The following is a 20,560-nucleotide window of genomic DNA, read 5'->3' on the forward strand; positions in this document are numbered from 1 at the left end:
CTTAGCATTAGCATCTCAGTAATGACTGTTTTTGTAAAAAAATGTATTGAGTATCACAGAAATCCATTTGCAGCCTTCTTTATTACGCCGTCTCCTTTACAGGAGGTTGGCGACATATTATGAACGGGATCCTTTCATCCTTTTCTCGGACTGGGACCTGTTCATATGTGTTCTTTAGGCACGTGATACAGAAGTGGTTTGCCATTGCCATATGCAGTAGTAGGTCTAATTTAAAAACAATTTTAGTAAATTGCCTGGTCTTGTCTGGAAAAGTTGAAAAGCCCTGCATTAAGAGTCAAAGTTAACGAATAATAAAGATATTTGACATTGGTGTTGGCCTTTATAGGCTTCTAAGATCAGACCTTATGGTTTTACAAACATAATTGCTATCCACTATATTGATGTTACCATATTTGATATGAATCCTCTTTTTCTCTTTCTTTCTTTCTGTGGTGCAAGGTAGATGTTCTCTGGGCCAAGATTTTAGCTCGCAGATAATTAGGCAACGCTTATAAAGTTAGTTTGTTGAGAAAATTTGAAGTAAAGTGAATAATTAAATTAATAAAATATAAGTAGAAGAAAGAAGACAGAAATCAGACAGGAGAATGAAAGGTAAGGGGTTGTTTGTTTAAGTTTTACTATCTGATGGCAACAGAAAATGCTACTCTCTCCGCAGTCCTCTGTAAAGAAACTAGCATTAATATTGTACGTCATTACGTAACCGAGTTCAATAATTTTATAATTGTACTTTTCATTTTATTTGATTAATTTTTATCCTTTCAGGTACGTTGTTTTGGGAGAATTATTTGTGTTTGAGTTATGCCTTTCGAGTGGTAGGTCAGCCATTTAGTTAGTACACTGCTGTCATTATCTTGTCCTTAAGCACCAACATCAGTCAGTGTTAAACAGCAATTTTCATTTGCAACTGTGAGAAAAATAATAGAATGATGGGCTTTGTAATTGACCGTCCCCAAATATAATAGCTGATGGCCATCGCGCTTGACTTGAAGAATTGAAATTAAGTTCTGAGGTTGTGGTTGGAGTGTTTGATGGGCCCTTATCATAGAAGAGACTTGGATTTTGCCAAAAAATATGTAATTGTAGGCTAGTAATGGAAATAAGGACTGGAATGTGCCTTTGGGATTTTTGTGAAAACATTTGGTAGTTTTGGGAAAGCAGTTGAAGCTGCAGTTGACTTTTGTGAAGCGTAAATGAAGCATATGTGTGCTCTGCAGTGTTAATAAGAAGGATTGTAAACAAATTGGTTGACTTAGGAAGAAGAATTGTTAGGTGAGAATCACAATCTTAACAAAGGACCATTTCAGTAAGCAGCCACTGGACATCCAGCCACAGAAGCCTTGTGAATTCAAAATAAACTGCAGAAATATTTAATATATCCTGTAGAGTCTGTCGAGAGGCAAAATACAAAGTGTCTGACAGAGTGTAATTGCTAAATCACATTTCCTTGGGTATTGAGGTCCATATGGCAGCAATAGCATCTCTGTTTCTACAGTTTTTCTCAAGTGAATCATAATTTCAGTATGGTCTGTTACAAGTGTCACTAATTTTTCAAGATCCACCTTAAACAGGCAAACATAAGTTTGATTGTCCCTGGACACATAGGAGTTGATCAGCAAAATAGAACGTGCTGCATGTGTGACTAGATTTTGAGTCTGCTAATTCCATGGAGTCAGTTCTGACTGTTGCACTGCCGCCAAGGCTCTTCGAAGGGCCGTAACAACATCAGGGGTTGTGCAATGGATTAGCAGTGGTCTGAGTATTTAATATCACAACCATTGAAGTACTGCCGGTTTGTTAACAGGTTCGCAAGATCAAGACTTTTTTTTCGTTTTGGCATTTTGTTGTAGGTACTGGCAAGATGTATTGATATATGACTATCGATATTTTGATACTGATTTATCGTTTATATCATTTTATATTTTCTGTGCCTGTAACAAAGGGCTCGGATAATTAGCAAAAAATTAACAAGACGTTTAACAGCTATTATTTAATTTTCATTGATGTATCGACATGACTGTAAAGGGCGATGAACTAGGAACACGGTTACCAAAACGTAATCACATCGCTTGAAAGTTCGTTCCCACCAAACTGTCATAGAGTGTAAAATGGGTAGCTAGCGAGCAAATCGCTGGTGGTGGTGTAAGGCCAAAGTTCTGTTGTGTGAGAGGGAAGTCAGCGCAGGCGCACCCCGTTAGTAGCAACAGGAAGTGTAATTCCGTAAGATTTGTAGGCTGTGTTGTTTGGAGGCGCATTCTCAGTAGCAATGTTAACATTTTACGATCTTGAAGAGCCATTTGAACGGAAATTATGATTTCAAAAGAGGTCGTGTACTTTTATCGTCTTATATGCTTTTATGCAACACAAGACTATGTTCCGAAAGGCTGCTTGTTTCTGTCCTGCGCGACACGTCGTCGGTTTACGGAGGCGATGCTGGGTGTAATGGCGGTTGTTACTTTTGAATCTAATGAGGAGAACGAAATGGACGGAAGAATATTTTAACTTAAGCTACAGACGAATTGTGTTAAAAGGCGTATCTTTTGCAGCTTTTACTGTTCACGATTCATCAACAGAAAAAAAAAATTACATAAAGCTTCACAGTTTGTACTCGTCGGAACATTCCAATACACAACCGAAAGGTTCTTTTTCGACAATATCATAGCCTGCCATTGAAGGTATTCAATAGCAGAATAAGAGCCAGTTAATCCTCCCATCTTGCAACCAGTATTATATGATCCTTTTTAATATTATCAACAAATCTCCTCGGCCTTCAAAATGGGCGTTGTTTTCGAAAATGTTCCCTAGCAAGATTACGTACGCCATCCTTCTCTAACCGATCCTAGCTGCATTCCCAGCCTACCATATCTGCCTAGATTTTAGTATCTTAACACTAGACGACTAGACCCTTTTTACAGAAATTTCTTCGAGGATTTTATATACAACTTTAATATGTATGCGTTGTGGTTGTGGTTGCCCTAGGTTATGAGTAAAAATTGTAAAAGTCCTAATTATGTAATTTTATCGTGTCCTAATATTTATAAATACGTGATTTGTAAATAACATGCACTGCAGTAATCATGAAGAAGGGAGAAACGAAATAAAGTTTAAAACAGCCCTCGGGTGATTTTTGTTTACCGCAGAACTATAGTAAGGCGTTTCTTATTCGATAATATGAAATACGTTGCAGCGTATGAATACATTTTACCTATATAAGAGTTAGAGCGATGTCTAATTTTTCGAAGCAGTGTGTGCTGTCCTTTCTTTAAATCTCAGTATCTCCCATTGTAATCACTGACAAGTCAAAAGCCCGTCTCTCTTGCAACCAGAATCTATTCCAGATAGAAGCTGGAACACGTCTCTAGATCGGCGCCTTGCTCTTTGCAGTCGATAAAGAGCTGAGGGATAAATGGGGGTGAGAATTTCCTCTGGGGTGACATTGGTACTATGAACAGACGCTTCTTCTCTGACACTAGGGAAAGGGGTTGGAGAAGATGAAATGGGGCCCTCCAGTATCAATAGAAATGGATACTTAACAGGGGTTCTTTACGACAGACAGAAACTATGTGCTGTGACATATTGAAGAGGTATGATTTCAAGGAAATGTAAAAGAAGAAAATGGATTTCGACAGAAAGATGCACGTAGAAGTGGAACAAATGAAAGCGAACTCTTGTTAGTTCTATAGGTTCAGAACGTCACCGAGTTTGCTGGTGGAGGACTGATGTGTCAGTTTCTCGTACAGAAATATCTGCTTGAATTTGCAATGCAATTTTTAATGATGTCATTCTTTATGGAACACTAAATATTCAGTTTTAGAAGTAATGTGAGTCCAGAGTTCGCCGAAATTCAGATTGGTGTTAGATGAATTCGGTATTATATGTGGACCAGTAAATTGACTTGTTTCGGGCTACACGGCTTGGATTCCGTTCCCGACACGTGTACGTGTCCTTTTCGCTATCGAGTTCAGACTGACCCTTACAATTTCCTGCTATGAGTTACTAGGTATTGATGGTGATAATAACAATTACTGGAAGACATCGCGTAAGAAAGTGGAGATTTAATAGAACTGCGCCGAATGTCTCCAGGTTGCATCCTTCACCATCTTGGCCTCTGACCGCCAGGCTAAGACGACGAATATAATCTCGTTGTTTTTTTTTGTTTTTTTTTTTGGGGGGGGGGGGAGAACACATATAGCGAAATTTCCACTTTGCTTCTGACAATAGGATGACATTGAAAACTCATGTTTCCCTAACCCTTGCGAATACGTAGTATACCTCAGCCACCCAAAGATTTTGACTATGTCTGATGTGTCCGTATCGGCCAGATGCTTTTAAACACGAGATCTTATTTTATTACAATGGGTTTGTGTGGCACAGTCATCAAAACAGTCGATAAGTAAAATAAATTAAACCAGTCAACTATTATTAAATGGGAAGCATAAGTCCAGAGGTTTTTATGAATGCACTTTTGTTTTAAATCCTATTTGGAAGGAAGATTTGCCTGGATAAAAAAGTACTGGCAAATAAAACGTACTGAAATTGGATTTTGTACAAAGTATCTTAGCGCTCAGCGCATCAAATTTCATTGTTACGGTCCTTCGATACTTTGGGATCGAGATTTCCAATACCGGTAAAATGTGAAATGAATGGTATTTTACATATGCTTTGTTTTCAGATAATCCGCTCGTTTTTATCCGGGGCGGAAAACCCCGAAGCGATATTTCCCATCGCCAGTAAGCTGAATTTTATGACCATCTGATGGAAAATGAAAGCGAGAGAACTTCGTATTCAACAAACTGACGACTTCCATGCGTCTTAATGGTGAGTTTAAAGTCCATATACGCTGAAGGTTATTTTGGTTGTCCGAAAGATAAATACGTCCTAACGTTTAGGACCTTTTCCCGACATCAGTGGCACCAACATGGCGGTCGTTAGAATTTCTGAAGTGGGAGCAACGCTTACGTGCAGCCTGAAATTTTGTGCGCACTTCGATAAATATGTAACTTTTGTTAATGGTATTTTTGAATATCAAAATATCGTCTTCTAACAGACTGTACATATTTAATTTTTAGTTTGATTTCAATTAACTGTTGGAGGTGATCTTGTGACGTTTTTATGAAAATGTCTACGTATTCGGTTTTAAATATGTTTTAAAACTTATGTTATTATTGCAACATGGCGACGCAACGAGTCTGTGCTGATAAGACAATGTAGAAGTGTAATAAATTAAGATAAATGTATTACTAAACTGAGTACAGTTTCTGCTAGCCACACTATACAGACGAAATAACTCTTAATAAATCAACACCATTTGCAGACACAGAGGGCTTGAAATCACGCCTCTAAGATTTCTTCAGTAGATACAGGTCTACATCTGTTATCACTTGAATGTTCTGCATTCAGTAGATTTTAACAGTTTCTGACGGTGTAGGCTTATTCTTTCCTGTCTGCCGCTAGCTAATGTTCACGTCAGTCCGTCACGTGGTCTGGACCGGCCAATCGCTGGCTTTCTCTCAGCCTACCCTTTTCGAGTGATTGAAGATTCTCTTCTCGACCTTGGCCATCCGTCTCCATCAACAAGAATCCTCTAGAAATATCGCCTCTGCAGAATCCGCGCATTTTGAACACATAAAAGTCGAATATAGGCGAACTGATGAGCATACGAAGAAACTGAAAAGAGATGTGTGTAGCTTTCGTTCCCTGCCACATTTACAAGATAAATGACATATTGTCTTTAATAATATCTCTGGTACTATAGAATAATTTCTTTTGTAGTCATTTGACGTATTTGTCTGAGGCAAAGGGGATCTTACCGTCTCGATGTGAAATTTGTGGATACTGAAAATTTCGCCATTACATGGACATGGTGATTGATGGCAGCTGTGATTTGGAAGTCGGTATTATACGAAATCTTAGAATGTGCATGCCAAATAAGGTATTAAAAATCGTTTGCGTTCGAACATCCGAAAACCTGTGGAATGTTAAAACGATCCATTTGCTTGTATAATATGATACAATACTCTTGTACATAGTCTAATAGATTTATCGCTGTCCATTGTGGGAACAAAAATGATTAGTCAGCTTAAACTCACTGTTCAGGGGAAGTCTAATAATTTTCACTCTTCGTCTATTGTAATTACTACTACGACGAAATCAGATACGATGAGATGGGCAGGGAGTGTAGCACGTATTTGAGAAATTATAACCACACACAGAACTTTAGTGGAAGAACCAAAAGGGACGGGATCACTTTGGAGATGTACACGTAGATGAGAGAATAATATTAAAATGGATATTAAGGAAATAGAACGTGAGCTGGTTGTGATAGAGTCGAATGGCGGACTACTGTGAGCACGATATTGAACATGTTCCACAGCGGGGATTTCTCTTTTCTTACTCGCTGGGCGATTATTAGCTTCCGAAGGACTCTGCTGCATGGAGTTAGGATTCAGCAACCTCTGCTGTTAATAGAACGTCATTAAATGATCTACAAACCAACGAACAAAAAAATTATATCGGAAATAAATGTACGGGCGATAAAATGAGCTCGGTCTTCTGAACTGAAGAGAGTAAAAAATAAGTCGTAACAGAATATCTGGCTTCGATGTTAAACTGTCAGGAAAGTGGAAAAGTTACTGCTTCAATCAGCTTGTTCGATCAGCCGTGAGGCGTTCGAGAATCGAATCCTGGTCCGATAACAATTCTCATGAGGTACATCGCAGTGTTCGAACACTCAGTTGTACGCTAGCCTTGGGGGGGGGGGGGGGGGGGGGGGGGGGGGGGGGATAACATGAACTAAACCATCTTCTGCAGATTTAATCGGGTTGAAAACTAGCTAAATCTCTATTAGATACCGTGAATTTGTATAGCATTTTGTTCATTTTATGTTCCCTGGACAAAAAATGAAGCACTTCTAAATACTTAGTTCATGTTTTCGGGGGGAAAAAGCGTGAAATCGTATTTATACAGTAAAGAAGCAGTTGAAGTTATGAATTAATGTGGGCAGATGTAACTGTTATGGCCAATCCCGTAGTGGCTATTTGTCCTAACCCCCCCCCCCCCCCCCCCGAACGGGTATTCCTTTCGAATTTGGAGCTGGGTACAAGGAAAAGACAGACTTTAAAGTACTAGCGCATGTATCCTCAATGTCGTATTAAATCAGCGAATTACAACGTTCAGACTGTTTAATTGTAATTGGGTTTTATACAGGCTAAATAGGTTTTGTATGAAGAGTCTTTGACAGTCGCTGTTGATTCGAAACGTATTTGTGGACGATTTATACCCCCACTGGTGCCTTTCGTTATTTAAGGATTCTTTTCAACTACGTAGTTTATTTGGCGTCTGCTGGTACGAAGCGGTCTTGACCTAGTTAAAAGTACAATCTGATTGCCCATTTGTTGTAGAATAAAAATATGAGCGGGAAGAAGCCTGTGTGACCTTTTTAATAAATAGTTTTATGGTTTCGATTTTAGTTTTCTGACAGTAATCGACAGTAGCACGAATTTTGCATTTGGTACTATTAGGATACAGGTGGATATTTCACTTGTGTTAAAGCCGTCGGAATATGAAGGTAACTTTACGTCTGCATGACGTGCTGTTCAAATGTAAAGGAACAACTTTATATTTTTATCTTGCGTTATAGTATCGGGCGGGACAATAACGTTCGTCAGTCCCTCAAAAAAAAAGCGTGTTTTAAATTTCTCAGGGAATTTTCTTTTCATTGTCCATCTAGTTTCCTCGAATGTAATTTGACGCTGTAGAGCCTCGTGGAATAATCTATACATTTGTTTGTCCTCTCATAAAGTCGTTGCCGATTAGAATTTTTAAGATGCGTGTAAGGATGGACCAGTGTTCTTGACATGGTAAAGACATAATTCAAGTAATGAAACAATTAAGATTGAACAAGGGCGAAAATAGATAAATGCGAAGACTGAGAACTTCTTCAGCAGCGGAAAACAGACTTACCTCACCAGTAGCTGGGCCTACGCATCGTAAAAGGAATTCATTTATTTACGCAACTTTAAGAGACGTAAATTAGTATTCTGAGGGCCTTTATGACAAGAAATTATTATCAATAAGAGTTATAAAACTTTAAATTTACAGTTAAGTCGGAACAACCAGAGTGATGGGGCCGCTTGGCACTTATAGGCATACTTAGGATAAATAAAGAATAGACAGCTTGATCTTAAGGAAACAGGATGTAAATGGATGTACAGTGGCGAGGTCCGAAAACTGAAACGTGAGCTCTTTTTCCAAAGACAGCCAAGAAGGTCTCCTTCATGTTACGTATCTGTAATAGTTAATGTTTCTGAGTATGTGTGTATTGCGCATAAATAATTACAACGGTCGCCACGGCAACACTTTTAAGGGATTTTCGGTCTTATGGTGTACGTTATCAGCCGTAAAACATTATCTCCTTTGTATGACTAGCAGTTTTTTTTCAGTTTGTGTCGTTCTTGATGGTTATTATTATCGTAGTTTCTTTAGACGTAAATATAGAAACGTACAGACATAATTGGAAATTTAGAAGGCAGAGTTGTCCCTGGTACTAAGTAACACGCCGTGCAGACGTTTGGGGAGTGGGGAATCCCAGGTAAATTCTGTTTTTTTAGATAACAGTGCAGGTTCGGCGGGTACCAGTGATTTCGTTTCTATAAGTTGCCCAGAAATCTTTTAAAATATTGTAGCTACTAATGAGACTTAATAATGTGCAAATGTGTTGTATGATGAACCGTGTTGGACACAAATGATAAGTTCATATATACATTTAATTGGAGTTTATGTTAGACCGATATGGACTGACTCATGACCGCACGCGTCTCTGGACTTGAATCGTCCATGTACAAGAACTCTTGTATAACAACGTCGAGACAGTTGTAAAACTTTCCCTATGTTTCTAACTTCGCGTTTTGTTGTTGATGGAATATAATTTTTTGTTCTGAAGAAAATGAAATGTTTAGATTGCATAAAGGGAAACTTGAGCTCGATAAAGAGTTTGAAAGGGGGAAATAATTTTACACCGAAGTTTCGGTCGATCTATCATCATATAGCTTTCGTAAGTTGTTTGATTGTTGGTGGTTTCAGTAGGGTCGATGTGGTGATGTCTGTAGCACACTTTCGTGCACGAGCTCTGTTGGCGCTAAGGAAAGAAAGAGTTCTCTTTTTTCCCCGGAAGGAATGAAGGTACTGGTGCAGTAAATTGACGAGGAATTGAAGCGTCTCCCTCATTCCATCTTCTTCAGAAGCAAACAGCATCGGCAGGCTCTACGGCACACACAGCAGGAGAAATCTCCATTAGTTCCCGCGTCACTACCAGATGACTACACTGATCCAAACGTCGAAACCTAACCGAAAAGCTTGTATAAATATACGTACATCACAAAGCTGGAAGAAGTATTCACTAACGTGGCAACACACACACGATAAATCGACTGCCGGAAATGACTCATATTTCATCGAGTTTTTCTCTTTATGAATTTTCATTTCGATCTTTGCTGAATTCAAATTTCTTTCAGAAGGTTTGTCAATATGTTTCGCGTGATTTATAGTCTTCATTTTTTTGTCTCTTTCTGTGTGTGCTTGAATGTAAATAGTATATTTATTTATTCCTTGATCTCTCTGTAGTGTCCGTCTCTTTTCTTACAAATATCATGTACGTTCTTCTATATTCTCAGACTAACTGGCATCGACTGATGATAATGGTGATAGTGGATGATAGAAATACTGCACAAACGTCTTAGAGCAATTTTCTATTCACCTTCCACATCGCTGAGAAGCAATGAGATATTTTTCTTTGAGGATTGCAAGTTTTGTGTCTGGTCTCTACTTGGTTTTACTCATGATGCGAAATGGCGTGGAGGAAAATCTTCTAAACGTTTGAGCAACAGAAGTTAATGGCTGTACTTAAGAAACAACTTCTTTGAGAATTTCGAAGTTCTGTTACGCTTCTAGTACATTAAAACACGATGCACCGGTTTCTAACATACTTTCTGCTGCATCGTTTTTAATAACAACATAAAAATTTGATGAAATATTATCTTTATTTATATAATTACGCTTGTTTAATTGTTTATGTCATGAAGTGTCGACAGAGATTATTGTGGATGATGGATTTTGAAGTAGGTCATGTGTGGTTGGAAGTGGTCGTGGATTATTTTGTTGTACTTCTAATAATTTGTATGGAGACGTTGAGAAAAGCCATAAAACGTTGAGACTGGATATCTGGTCTCAGGACTTAGATTTGAAACCACCATCTCCAGAATGCTAATCGTTATGCCGTGGCGTTCCGTGTAACATTACCGTACATAATCCATAATTTTCTCTGAAGCAGTTTGTAAAATGGCGACCGAATTAATCATTAATATTTACTTCTCGGGCGCGTCTGAAGCCCCAGAAGTCAAGGCGGAGGGACGCTTTAAGTTTTAACAGATTAATATTGCAGTTCAGTGCTGCAGTGGTTCGTTCAGAGCTCTGCTATATTAAAACGTCTTCTAACTGCAAATACAAGTACTCCCATTTCTACGGCTTAGCTCCACATGGGATAATATATCTTATGAGATACTAGATATGACGTTTGTTTGTTTGTTTGTTAAGTCTTGCAATTTCAGATTCATTCAGTCTTATTGGTTCAGATAATATTCTATGCAAGCAAATGCATTAAACTTGTAGATTATGCTCATCATGACTGTATGAAGACAGAATGAGGGTAAAAGATAGGTTCGTGTTTTACAAATTGTTCCCGTAACAATGTCACAAAGCCAACAGCGAAATAAACACGGAACCCGAACGCGAAGTAGGTTTTCAAATAGATTTTGAAACGATTCCAGCTTCACTAGATGAACTATGCTTACAGTTACTGAATAATACTGAAGGTGCAGGTACGATTGTGTGTCGAATAGTATTTCCCTGGCATAACTAGATAACCATGAAGGCGACATCGTTTCATGCGTGGCCGACCAACAGAGTACCGAGTTGAAGTGGCGCTAAAACAACGTTCTCAAGGTCATTCGAAGGTCATTAATTCAAGCCCATATTTCTGCCGATCTGTACGGATCTGAGTGTCAATACACATGTTAGTTTTAAGGTCACGGAGAGTTCATCGTCACTTCATAGTCACGACGATATACGTCCCGGGGTTTTCCGGAAATAGGCCTTTATAATATTCAAGATTACTCGAAAGTAATTTTTTCAAACGCATATTTCTGCCGATCTGTAGGAACCTGAATGACGATAATCTTGTCAGTTTGAAGTCATGGATAGGTCAAAGTCACTTCAAGATCATAAGAAGATAAGTCCAAGGTTTTGAGGAATATAGGCCTTTAGCCCTTAACAAGGATAATAATTGGACGTATTTGTCTCCTTTTCAGTTCCTTAACAATAAATTTAGTTTCCTCCCCCTGTACTTCGTATGTATCATAATTTCATGAGGTTTTTAATTTTTTTCATTGGCGACAGGTTTAAATTGGAACGTAATATTAAATTAAATCCTGAGAGTTGAGATGAAGAACTATTTTCTTGTATCAAAAGGAAGTCGCTCAAAAGAGATCTCCTTTCCACTTTGAGTTTACAGGCAATTAGTTATCCACGTCATGGAGTTTGCAGATGTTAAGGGGCCATGTGTTGTCTAAGTGCGCCGTTATTAAAATTAATTCCAGGCGGCAAGAAGATATTTGCCTTCATCGTTTTTGGAGCAATATTGAAATGGTGGTGTTCGTATACAGCGTCAAGCTGTGAGATTCAATGAAATACCAACTCTGACAACATAATTATTATTTTGGAGAAATGGATCTGTACAATAAAGTACGCGCTTACAGGGCATAACGGCATCTCATGCGTCTCGTAGCCTACTCAGTTTAATAATACCTTACATAGCAAAATAAAACAGATTTCTTGTAATAAAATCGAAAATAAACAAAAAGAATTATTATTATTAACAAATGATATATATTCTAATCATATTAAGTTAGGAGAAAGAATGGAAAGGCGCATTTCAGTTTGGGCACACACATTATTTTTTTTTATTTTTTTAAAATTTTGTAATGATGTAAGTGGTCTCGATTGTAGCAGATACAAAATCTATTGCAGGAACTGGTCTATGGATAAGGCGCTGACATCCGTGAAGAAGGTCTCGGGGTTTAAGGCATGCCTCCTCTTCTATTTGACAAGATTAACCTGTATCGAAGTTTGAAGATTACTGATGATGTACGATTTTCCTGTGTGACTTTGCCCATCTTTTAAATTATAAAACTACAACGTTTCGAAAGTTGGATTCTGCTACCGTCTTCAGGCAGAAAGGGGGAAGAAGAAAGAAAAATTGTCTATTTGGTCCTCTGGTTGAGTTAGCTTCCTACCGGTCCTGTCCCCCCCCCCCCCCCTTCACCTGAAGATCAAAGCAGATTCTCGCTTCCGAAACGTAATTTTATAATTTATTCGTTGGGCAAAGTCCAAGAGAACAATTTTAATTATTACGAAACGGTGTAGGCTGTATTTCGGGCATGCGTTATCTAGAAATAAAGCTGGTCTCAGCCTTATTTCTCCTGCCAAGGTAGGAACGTGCGTTAAGCCTCACGTAAACGCCTTCTTTACGTCAAAAGGGCGTGGCCTTCAGGAATAGAAATGGCTTAGATTTAATTATACTTGCTGTCCGCCACTGAAAACATATATAAACAATTAACGTGCTTCTGCATAGCTCTGAACGTTGTGATATTTACTATGTACTGACATCGACTTCTGTATTTTCTGCATGGCGTCTTTTCAATTTTGTCCAGCTTTAAATTTCTTACGAAGAAACAAGACACATTAATTAGAATCAGGGAAAATTATATATACTGAATTATTTATGAACATTTTATTTCAGCTTTCTGAACGAGCAAAGTTTCTCTTACCTTTGCCTTGATAACTTCAGAACAGCCGAATTTTCTGCTTTTATAACAGATTGCAGACGGAGTTCTGTGTTTACAACATGGCTTACAGGCCGTGTAACATTCTCTCCGTGTATGTGATCTGCTGCTTGGTATGTTTGGAGTCAATTGACGGATTTTCATACAATTTTTCTACTCGGATGACATATTTATTGGACAGTCTAATTAATCGGTATCATATGTAGAAGACATAGTTTAAAATACGTTCTGTGTGTATATTAGTGATGCCTGAACACGGAATTATAACATTATCATAGCCAGTAAACACATTTTCATGGTTGTTTACTTAACCGTCATCAAAATCAGATGTAATTTAAAGTAATGAGTTTTCTCTTACTAATGATAAGAAGGTGACCTGTATGAAATTTCTTTCCAAGTAATATCCTACGTTTTTCTCTTAATTTTTAATTCTCTGAGTACTAATATTTTAGTGATCATCTCGTTTACAAACAGACATTACTGTTAACAATTTATCCTTGTGATTGTGTTCTTTTCTACAGAGACCAAGTTTTACACACATAAACTAAGAAGCAGTATGAATATGGTCAGTACACATCAATTACTCCACAGATTAAATTATCATTAATTCTTTACTAGTACATTATTTAACAACGGTGATTTAACTTCAGAAGTGACATAGCATGAAGTGGGGTAGGTTGATGATTATGAATGCTGAATAAGTAAAGATTAGGAAGGAGGCTGCAGTGGCCTATTTTAGTACACAGTGCTGGATTTTATTTAAATAAATTCCTTCTGTTTAGCAGTTTATTTACATATAGGAATTTAACTGTTTTCTGTAGAGACAAGTGGTAGATCTTATTTGTCTAATGGTTCCGGACATCAGATCCAGTGGAAAGGTCAAGTGTAAACACTTTCATGCGGGATGTTTTGTGTGTACCATGGCAAAGGTTATATTTATCTCTTATATTATAACTGCCATTCGCACAGACGCGTTTGCATCTGGTAAGCTGGCAATTGTACGGTATTTTCCTGTAAATTGGAAAGCGATTCGAGGCGTGTAACTACAAGATCCGAAATGGTTCGTGTTTTTACATTTGTGGTCGTTACAGAGCGTTTCCTCACAGCCAGTACCTGCTGTGCTCATTAAACTCTGCTATATCGAGAATGGGGAGGAAAAGAAATGAAGGTATGAAAAGTAAGGGAATGAATGATAAACACAGGAAAGTTTGCTCTGTATGTGTTTAATTTTGAAAAAAGCTACTCCATCGTAACACTTCCCTGGTTTACACTCTGATAAAGACAGTTAATGTCGTAAAAGTGTTCAGAGTCCGACTGGTCTTTTCGGAAAATTGCATGTAAGAGTGAGTGAGATGTAAAATTACTTTGCGGGATATCGTCAGGACGGTGATAATATTCAAAGAGAATACATTAATTTATTAAAATAAATATTTTATGCCTTAACTTGTTTTCTTTACATTCTTATGTAAGGGACATAACTACATTACAGTCCATTGGTGTAAGATGAACGGGGAATTTGACTTTGTACGGTTGGCGCGCCGTAAGAAGCAGAAAGAAGCTCATAAGATAACTGAGTCCATAATTAACAGCTGTCCTATTTTCCCAAGATATCTCGGGTTGATAGTTTTTGCAAAAAATAAATAAATAAAAATAAATAAGTTACTTCGGGTCATTTCTCTTCCATGCAATTTTTACTGAACCGAGTAAATTTGGGTCGTGAAGAAAATAAACATGTCAGACTCTAGATGACAGTAACTGTCTAGTTGATGTACGTGGCAAACGTACATTTGTATTTTTTTTACGCTAGATCGCAAGCGAATATGACCTTTACGACTCTCTAACTCCCACACTAGCTGCAGTGCCAATTGTGTGCTGGTAATGTGAAGAAAATGTTTACAAACAATGAAAAGAAACCCGAGATAACTCGGGGTAATAATCGTTACAGTTATGCAAACGACATTTGGCACAGCACGATTAAATATTTGTCATCAAAGACATATCAATAATTTAATTTTCTGGGTATATCCGAACAAGAAATAAAAATGTAATGTTGTGGGTCATAATTTTAGGAAGAAATCAGGAAAGGGGTTAATGCTAGTTGTACCATAACATCAGAAAAATCTAAGGTATATTCTGGGTTCATGGCTGAATAAAGTTGTACCATCTCACTAAGTAATATACACTTATTTACCAAATAACAAAAAAGTTATTTATGGTTTTTCCCCACTAATCTTCTTTTTCTGGCAAAAGCTGTTCGAACGAACAGCGACGTTAGGTCGGACCTGACCGCCCCAGAAGATCTCATCACATTTAATCACCGTGAAAGCATCAAGTTTTGTGTAATGTCCATTTTATGTAATTAAAAAAGAGACAGTAATTAAATATGGACTCTTCTGGAATGTTGTGCCGCGTGAGAACCATAAATCTCACCAAGTCAGTAATTTTCTACGATTGCCCCTTCATTTCTCACACTTTATTAAGAGCTATTTATATGTTATCATTTTCCAGTTGTCTACAAATATGGCAATCCCAGTGGAAGGGGGAGTTTTTGAAAGACTCTATTGTCTGTTCCTTCTCCCATGCGAAGGAATTTCCTCAGGTTTGACATGTCTATCATTAATACGACGTCAAGTAGTTCCTTCAGCGTTGATAAACACCCTTTTAATTATTCAATCATTCAGTCAGAGCTTGTTCGGCCACGTATGAATATGAATGTCTCTGAAATGAGACATTTAATAAACTTTCTGAAGCTAAACACAAGAGAATATAAGTCATTATAAGTGGGAAGGGAAATGCTCAATTATGAGCTAGAGAGAGATTTCATTGCTCGTTTCTTTGGAAACCAAGGGGAAAAAGTTGAGTCCGTTAAGTAACCTAAGTATACAGTCATTAACAGTCTGTGTAATTTCGCTCTGCGGGAATTTGTATGCGGTTCGGTGCTTGCAACGTATGTTCGTTCTTTCTGTGATTATTTCTTAGAGGGAAGAATGAAAGTAAATGAATTCCATCTTATAAAAAGTATATTTGAATTTCCTGTGTTGAAGTCGCCGATTGGGAGCGAAGAGCTGTCATCCGTAACCTCCTTTAATTTACTAGAATCGAACTCTGCAGAATCCTGATTTTTCCAATTCCATATTTGCATATCCTTTCCCGGATATAATCTAAGCTTCTCTCTTGAATTTTTGGGGGAAGGGCGCAGGGGTGAACAAATATGAATAGTTTATAGCTACCGATGTTACCGTCATGATTGTCATTTTATGCGGATATGAAACTTACCCTCTCATTCTAAGGGAAGAACGCAGATTAAGGATGTTGGCATATATAGTAGATATTTGGACCGAGGAGACAGACACAGGACTGGAATAGGCTTAATTTGTAATATTTACCGAATGTTACTAATTTTATTACAAAAAACGGATGAGACTGGCGGTACATGTAACACTCATGAACAAAATGAGAAATGCACGCACACATTTTTGTCTGGAGAACACTTGAGACGTGAACAGGGGATAATATTAAAATTGGTCTTTGAGAAATAGGACGGGGAGGGGTTTTGGATTAGATTTAGCTGGCTGTGTAGATAGGTTTGAACAAAACCAAAGAATTTCTAGGCTATTTGAATAACTAATTGAACGATTCTTTTGTTATTTAAATAGACCGAGGTGTTGCAAGGAATTGTACGTAAGTACTGTTTTATGATGGCGATGATATAACAGGTTGAAATCGAGATAACACACACGTGGTCTGAAGGGACCCTGGTCTAATAATCGTAATTAGAGCCTGCAGCCTCACCCACATGTGAGAAACACGAGTTCTGACCTCTACATCATGACTTTCGGTTTTATACAAGCGTGTGGAATCATGACTACATTATTAAGGCGATGGTCGTCCTGATCATGGAAGCAGGAAGCACCTCTGAAACGTCGGTCAGTTTCTATCAGAGAATATAGCGCAACATCCCAGAAGACAGTCATCTACTCGCCACCGAGAGCATCTGAAATCTCACTATGCTGAAACATATATGACTTAATCTTTATTTTGTGGAGTTACGCAAATGAATGGCATACTGGTACTATTTTTGTAAACTACAATAAGAATTCTCTTTAAAATTGAAGGCTTAAGAAAGACTGTTACCATAAATCGATAGTTTAAAAGTTTGTTTTAAATCCCCATTTCTTTTAAGTCCTAAAATCTTCGTACGGATACATTTTTACTAAGAAGAACACTGAATAAATTTAAAAATGTAATTCGGTCGCTGCTGACAACGCCATCTGGTTTGGCCCTACCAGGCTTGTACTAACATGATCCGATCAAGCAAAGCAGGTAACAGAAACAAACCATTATTTATAATATTCTGCCGAGATTTCGAAGACCGTACACCGGTTAATTTATGCTGTGGGAATAATAACTTTATGAAATTAAAAGGTGCGTTAATGGGCAACAATTAGCTTCTCCTGGTGACAGAAAGAAACAGCTCAGAAAACAATAATAATTAGTGGTGTGCACAAGTTTATAGTGAAAAGGAACTTTTTGAATGCAATGATTCACTTAACTTCAACAGCTGAAAAGCCAATTATACAGGTACGTACTAAAACACGAAACAACAAAATAGTTAAACAAAAAATATGTAAGAAAAAAAATATTTTGAATATGAAAGCCGACTAATATCAGTTCGCAAAATAGTCTTTATTAAAGACCCCATTGCTTCTGCAGATTGCATTGGCAGCAGAAACCTATCTGGCTGAGAAATTGGCCTTGAAGTTAAAATGCTCTGTAAAAATATAGTCTCTGACCCAGAGGGTATTTGCAGACTAACAGTGTCTAAAATGGATGATCAACTAATTTACCTTCAGAAGCATCTTTAGAGAAAGGCCATCAAGATACTTCCTTGAATGGAATATTAAGGAATTTAATCTAAGTAAAATGTGTCCATATTTATAATCGCACACGCCATTAAAATATCGCGAAAAAGTTATAAATTCGGTTTTTGTCCTCCTTCCACCTGAATACGAAATTAAAACCAACGACGTATAGGCTGTGGTTCAAAATAAAGCCCAGACGATGGATTAAGCCCAAGGAAATTGTACAGAAACAAATTGTCAGCTTTTGTGGAACCCGAAAGTTAATTAGAATGTCTGCAAGAGACCGTCACTTGAGCTCGCTTTTCCATTCATTTATGGTTATGACTAAGCATTTTTAAAGCCATACACGTGACATATCCACGCACACGTTTCCCCACTTTTGCTTCATGCCAGGGCTGTGCAACCGACATTTTGAAAATCAATGCTTCATTGGTTGTTTTGTGGCGTGTCTAACGTCTCTATCACGGTCATAGGTAGAATGTGACTATGACCGAGCTGAAAAACACGTGGAAGTAGGCAGAAACTAACATAACATGAAATCTCTGTCAGGATAGGAGGCCTGTGGAAAATTATAGAACCTCTAACAGGAAGAAAAAGGAATATTGACTGCTTAACAGTAACTTTTGGTTATCACTGTTTGTGTCGAGTTCATGTGCTTCGCTTGCCTTTGGGACCAGAGTGTACTTTTCCTGGCCTTTACGCAGTTTGTGTCTCCTCTATTCGCGATGCTTCGAAGCAGCGCTGCAAACTGTGGCTTATACCTAAAACAAATCTGAAGAATAGCATAGAAGCAACAACCTTAAGGGACGCGGGGGGTGGGGGTGATATCATGTCGTAGTTATTTGTGTCGTTTGGAGCGCTGGTGATCGGTGTTTGTGACATTCACCTAATGACGTGGTCAGTGAGTGGTTAAAATGTAGTGAATGGAGCATGAAAAGTGTGTTGTGCAATTATAATAATATAATTTAGAGTGAAAAGTGAAATTAATTGAAACTGCTTGAAGAGTGACAGTGTGTCGTTGATGTCTTCCGATGGACTGAAGTCTCGGTGTAGGATTCAGGTAAGAGGAAACGTCTATATGTTATAATTAGTCACCGTGGATGTGGTTGGATAATGCCACAAAGGAGACGCCATTATATCTCGATGGCCGTGTTTCCCTTCGTGATGTTCTGACGTATTTTTACAGTCTGTGTACAGATTGAAGAAAGATTATACTGAAGTTTTTTCATAAAAAGTAAAAAGTAAAGTTTGTCCCACTATACGCCATGTAGGCGTTTGGGGTGAGTGGAGGTATAGCTCCTCTCTTCCTTGACCTCGGCACTAGATGGGGGTGAGTGGTCAGCATCACGCCCCGGCCGGCTTTACCCCCGGGAAAGGACCCCGGTACCCATTGTAGAGGAGGCTGGGTGGGCCCCAGAGCCGGTCTGGACGCAGAGGCTAGAGGAAAAATCCTCTGCCCCCGTCGGGGATCGAACCCCGGCCGTCCAGCCCGTAGCTAGTCACTATACTGACTGAGCTATCCCGGCTCATGAAGTTTTTTCATACGTTTATTTTTACTCGACTTTACAATATGTCATTAAGTCACTTTGGGTAAATCGGATCAATATTTGTGTAAATTCGGCAAAATGTAGTTTCCATCTTCAGAATGAATTCACCCTCTTGATGATGGCAACTGAAATGTTTGCCGAAACGTTGGATAATCCTCCTTAAGAATCTACGCGGCGTACCCCCAAAAGCCGAAATTCCACATTGCACTTCAGCCGCCAAAAAAACTTTAGGATAAATATCCCCCCCCCCCTCCCAAGTTGGGCGGAAAACTAGGAGGATTATGTAACACATTAAGGTAGTCGGGAGTTGCAAGGTTACTGATGATGGTGAGACACATTTTGTCAAATTGCTTGTTTGTGCTTTTTCCATGTAGCACAATATTAAGTTTGTGTTAATAGCTGTAAATAAAGCCCGAATTCTGAAATGCTTGTGAAGTGATCATGTTGTAGAGTTCGGTCTTATATGCAGTAATCTTAAATAAAACCATATTTAAAAGCAGAATGCCGTTTTAGGTTCAAACTGGCACAAAATCCCTGCTTCGGGGCGTTGTAGTAGCAACAGCGTTGAGTGCCTTCGCCATTCGAATGATTTTTAGGAACCTCGTCTGTAGAAGACATACGTTTACGTCTTCATACACGGCCTCAGTGCTTGTCGGGCGCCTTTGAAATGCCCGATTAGATTGTCCATTTTGCCCCATTCAGCATTTTGCCCGGTGAAGTCTCTGAGCGTATGTAATGACAGTTCCTTAACTGTGCGTCTGATAGTTACATCTTGTAGCTTCTTTCTTAACAACAAACAATTATGGCGTTTTACGTTTAGAATATATGTATTAGCTTCAAGTCTTATTCTTCATTGCCTAGCTTTGAGGATAACACCTAGTTTTAATACGTCTAAAAACGAGAATATGAATCTCGTTTATTTTTTTTTCTCTCTCGTTAGTTCATAATAACTATTCTTCTTTACCATGTGATAATGTTGACCTCGTAAGAACTTTACCCAATTGTGTACCTTTCTAGACAAATAGGCTGTCATGAAACATTCATTAATATGTACCTATATAATTTCAAACTACCGTTTAGTGTGGTATTATAACTTAAAACTGTAATTGCTGTATTCTAGGAAAATAAGAGATCACCTCCTTCAGTAAATTACTGTTATCATGGTGGTTAGGCACGAATAAAATTCATACTCAGTGCCAGCGCCCACATCCCGTAGGAATCGTCATTCAATAAAGGG

At 38.2% G+C, this 20,560-nt stretch overlaps 1 long non-coding RNA gene across 1 annotated transcript in view; it reads left to right on the top strand.

Annotated features, from left to right (window-relative positions):
* The first annotated feature begins 18,343 nt into the window (after window positions 1-18,343).
* Window positions 18,344-20,560, top strand: part of LOC110839917 (uncharacterized) — a 157,149-nt gene continuing 154,932 nt past the window's right edge. Inside the window, exon 1 of the long non-coding RNA XR_015535539.1 lies at window positions 18,344-18,836. This is a non-coding gene — a long non-coding RNA (uncharacterized LOC110839917). The remainder of the gene's footprint in view (window positions 18,837-20,560) is intronic.

This window comes from Zootermopsis nevadensis, unplaced genomic scaffold (genome assembly GCF_977971745.1).
Source record: "Zootermopsis nevadensis isolate Lab colony 2312 unplaced genomic scaffold, Znev_1.0 Znev_ptg000002l, whole genome shotgun sequence".
In the NCBI taxonomy this organism is placed as follows: domain Eukaryota; kingdom Metazoa; phylum Arthropoda; class Insecta; order Blattodea; family Termopsidae; genus Zootermopsis; species Zootermopsis nevadensis.